We start from the raw sequence: 4,790 nt of genomic DNA on the forward strand, positions 1-4,790 counted from the left end.
CGTGTGTATGGCTACCTGCTGCGGTGCCTGCACCAGGGCTGCTCGTTTCAGGAACAGCTTGGGCAGGCCCTTCTGCTTCAGCTTACTTGGGCTGAGTGTAGGAAAGGAGCTCTCTTTGTTTCACTACCTGCAAAAGAGTACGTTTAGAGGATTTTACACTCCCCTCCCCCCGAGGGAATATTTTTCTTTATCAGGCTGAGTGGTCTTTAACCCACAGTTCTGATGTGGCACGAGCTAATGCTAGACAATTGGTGAACTGCTTGGGGGGATAATTTTACATCACTATATAAATGAAACAACCTTTTTTTTTTCTTTATAAAACTCTAGTGTATTCCTGTGTCTACAAAACATTAAAAGAAGAGTGGGGGCAAGCAAAATCAACATGAAACCTCTTTCAAAGCAGGAGTATGAGAGAAAACATATCTGTCTGTCACGGTGTGCCATGCATGTCAGTGAATTGAAAGGCATCCTTGTTCTTGTACAGTGAGAACAATACTTTCTGTGACTGTTTCAGCAAATTCTTGGTCCTGTCATCAATCTACTCAGTGTTTAAGTGGATTTCACAGGATTCAACTCGAAGGATGTTTTGCTCTTAGTGTTTTTTTTTTTGTTGTTTTTTTACTGTCAGAAGCTTACAAACATAATTCCATGTATTTTTTTTCCCCTTTTCTTACCTTTTATTCCATAGATTTCATTAGAAACTTGAAATTTTCATGATCACCAAGTGCTTTGGATATCAATGGGATTTGAGCTTTTAAGTCACTTAAATACTTTAAAATAAATAAGTAAGAATCCAACATAATAAAGTATTTTAATTACAAGATAAAATATTCTATCTAAAGATTCTATTTTACATAAAGGGAGTGAAGCTGCCTCTCTTAAAATGGTCCTTTGTGGATGTCAAAATTTTCTTTACCATGCTCAACTTATTCTTGGTGGCCCTGGTATTACACAGGTTTTCTAAAAATAAAAGCACTTCATGAAACTGGGATGGGTTTCCAAATGGGACAGGTAGTTACCAAGGTTTGGCTATATCTTTCTGGGTTGATTTTTTTTACTTGGTTAACTTTTTCTCATTTCAGTTCCATTCATCTTTTCAGATTGTCATAAAGAGAAGCTGTGGATTTTAAGGTGGGGACTTGAGTAAATGAGCAGTGTGGAAAAACAGTATCAAGTATATCTCCAAATGCATGTAACTTAAGCTTTTATGAATATGGGGGCTGTGTGGTTGTAGAGAGCTCCTCATTCTGCTAACCTGTTATTTTGCATTATAGGGATGTCCAAAAAGTTGCTTAGTTAAAAATTTTGCTTTTTTGCTCTGTAACAGCTACTTTTGATATTTGGTTTTTGATAAAATGTAAAAGTGTTCTTGAGTATTTCTGATAGGAGTAGGGCAGGGGTTTTATTTTGTTTTGTTTTTCTAAGTCTGGCTTGTATTTGAAGCTTTTCAGATTGATTGTTAACCCTGTTTAGGGACAGAATATGGGGGTGCTGTACCGGTCATTGCATTCCTATGCAATTCGGACTGCTGGGCACTTTACTGACTCTAGAAAAGACATCTCATTACTATCAGACTGGGCTTGTCCTGCAATATTAATATGAAGTGGGGTAAGTAAGAATTATGCACTAGCCTGCCCTTTGTTACCTTAGTCGAGAGAAGTGGCCTGAAACTCATGTTTGAGAACAAGTTGTGCTATACTGACTTAAAATTAGCGCAAGCTAACTCATTCTTTCTATGAAAGAGGAACTTCTAAGCGTGTATGTCTGTAGGCGCATGCACACCCCTGTTAAGACTGTGTTGTTGAAGATGCAGATCCTCTTAGCATTGGAACCATGTCAAAGGCTGAGTCAATGATACCTATCTGGGAATAAATAAGGAACATTGCCATTCAAAACTTGTTAGTGGGTTGGACATTACCCATTTCTATAATGATTTAAAGATCAGTGATTTAAGTGGTGTACATTTCTGGATTTTTTTAATTTGTTTTTTTAACTGTACCAAGCATGTTCGTACTTCAAAAGGTTGGGCTCATCCCTAACAGTACACAATTGCATGTGCAATCTTGGCTCATGTATCTGTAGCTTCCTGCCATCAGTATACTCCTTCTAAAACTTTTTTTTTAACTGGAAAAGTTCTAACACTTGTGTCGACTCTGTTACGGAACTTCTGAAGCAAACTGAATCCGCTTATGGTAAAGACAGAAGAGATGAGATTTCATGTTAATATTTCATACAAGTCTTCTAGAAAATGCTGTCATATGAATGAGAGTTGTTTGAATGACTGTAATGCAAATTCATAATGAAACATCAAAAATTCATAGTGAATTTGAGATGCCTTTAAAGTGTCACTTTTGCCTGAAGAAGTTTTAGTTTCCAAAGTTAAATTCTGCTGAATAGAATGGAATTGTTTTGGATTTTTTTACTGTTAATTACTTCCAGATGAAAGTCAAAACGTCGGTTTATTTTAAGGGTGGGAAAACTCTCTTCAATCATTTGTTTCATTTCTATGCTGAAGATGTGGAATACTTGATTGTTAAACAACCCAATCACTAATAAGGTAGTGTGTTTAAAATTGTCAAATTTGTGATCATACCAATACAGTGGCTTTTGTTAAGACTGGACTATCTTGGGTACAGTAACCCACACTTCAGTGCAATGTTTATTGATGTTCAGAACAATGTTACCACAATAAACAAACTTAAACTAAAATTTTTCTTCAGTTTGTACTTGAGAATTCCATTCCTGTATTGCTAATTTAGTAAATGTGGAGTTATTTAAGTTGTGTTTATATTTTACATGGAATTCGAGTTGCTCTTCTGAGGACTATGATACATTTGCTTTCTCTCACACTCTGTTTACTTTTTTCAGAGTATTTATACAACTGATAAATAATTGCTGTCATCAAACTTACATTATGTGCCAGTATCAATATTGGGTTGTAACTATAATGAAAAGCAAACATGCATTAATAATACAGAATATGAGGTAACAGATGCACGTATCGGGAATACACAAGCTGCCTTGAAGAAAATCTTGTAACTGCATAGTTTGAGCTCTTGTAAATCTGCCCTAATTTGGAGTTTTATCCTAATTCCATCGAAGTCTACTTTTCCCTTTCAAGGCAAAGAGTATTGTCTTCCATGACAGCTGTTAAATTGCTTGAGGAAATTATTGTGAGACTGTCTTGAAAAAAGGGCCTCAAGCCTTCAGTAGAAACTTATTCTTCCTAGTCTCTTGCTGTTTTTGGTAAATGCAACTAACCAGCAGCCTACCTTAGAAAATGCAGCTGTTTGTCACACGTAAAAGTATGATGGATGCCGTTTGTACACGGAGGGCGCTGGGAGGCTACGTGTGCAGCCCTGCACTGTCTTGGTGGGGAAGTATATTCTTGCAGTTGCTGGCCGAGCTCTGGGGCCGGCGGTGAGCTGCGCTGTGAGGCAGCTGGCTGCTCAGAAGGGTTTTCTGGGCAGATGTCCTGCACGCTGCACGGGAGGGAGGGGGGACAGTTCAGAGCTTCTGGAGGTTTCACTGTTGGACACAGCAAGGGCTTGTCAGGGTCTTCTGTCTGGCAGGGTTTTTCTGTGCAACGTGTTTTCTAAGCGTGACGATACCCGCTGCTTTTCCTCCTCTCCCTTCGCCTCAGACAAATTAATCAAACCCACAGTGATGTTTCTGTCCTGGAGATGCGCAAGACCCCTCTGACTGTGCAGGGCGCTGTAGCAAGGAAGAGTGGAAAGACTAGCACTAAAGCCCTGTGCGGTATTTTTCTTTGTGGCTGAAGTGGTTGCTGGCCCGGACTGAGGCCCCAGGCTGGCGGGCGGTGGGCGGCCTCCCAGCCAAACAGCCGTGCCAGCGGCGTGGCTCAGTGGGAGAACAGATGTTGAGCTGCTTGAGAGCGAGGACTTGCGTTAACGACTTTCGTGTATAGTGCTTTGAACGGGGAACAATTAACTACGCATTGAGATAATTACAAGCGATGCTAAGCCACCTCCTCGGGCGTGCTACACAAGCCTTTGCTTGTAAGGAAGTGTGCCAGATAAATACAGTTTTGACTAAATGTTCATCTTTAGTCTGAATGAATCTGAATTCTGCTTTAAGGACTGGGTGGCTGCCGGTCTCACTTACCCCAGCACTTAAAGCTGGTGCGCCTCATGTTTTCTTCCTCGTCATTTCTTTTGTTCTAGTCTTTCCCTGCCTTCTTCTCCTTCTCCTTTGTACCTCGCTGTTCTCTAATCTTACGTTCCCCACTTCTGGTGATACTTCATGTGCACGTGTTCTGGTGAGAATAAGCACCTGTTCAGCCTAGAACTGGCTGGAGGGCAGGGCTCAAAGGGTTGTAGTGAATGGGGCTGCATCTGGCTGGCGACCGGTCACCAGTGTTCCTCAGGGCTCAGTTCTAGGGCCGGTGCTGCTCAATATATGTCAACCATCTGGATGCCGGAGTTGAATGCACCGTTAGCAAGTTTGTTGATGAGACCAAACTGGGAGGTGCTGTTGACTCTCTTGAGGGACAAGAGGCCTTGCAGAGGGATCTAGACAGACTGGAGCATTGGGCAATGATTAATGGGATGGAATTTAACAAGTCCAAATGCTGGATGCTGCACCTGGGATGGAGTAATGCTGGGCACAAGTCTAAATTAGGAGAGGCATGGCTGGAGAGCTGCCCTGCAGAAAGGGACCTGGGGGTGCTGGCCGGCAGCAGGCTCAGTACGAGTCAGCAGTGTGCCCTGGCAGCCGAGAGGGCAAACCGCATCCTGGGGTGCATCAAACACGGCATAACCAGCACGTCA

This window comes from Fulmarus glacialis, unplaced genomic scaffold (genome assembly GCF_000690835.1).
Source record: "Fulmarus glacialis isolate BGI_N327 unplaced genomic scaffold, ASM69083v1 scaffold6453, whole genome shotgun sequence".
Lineage (NCBI taxonomy): Eukaryota > Metazoa > Chordata > Aves > Procellariiformes > Procellariidae > Fulmarus > Fulmarus glacialis.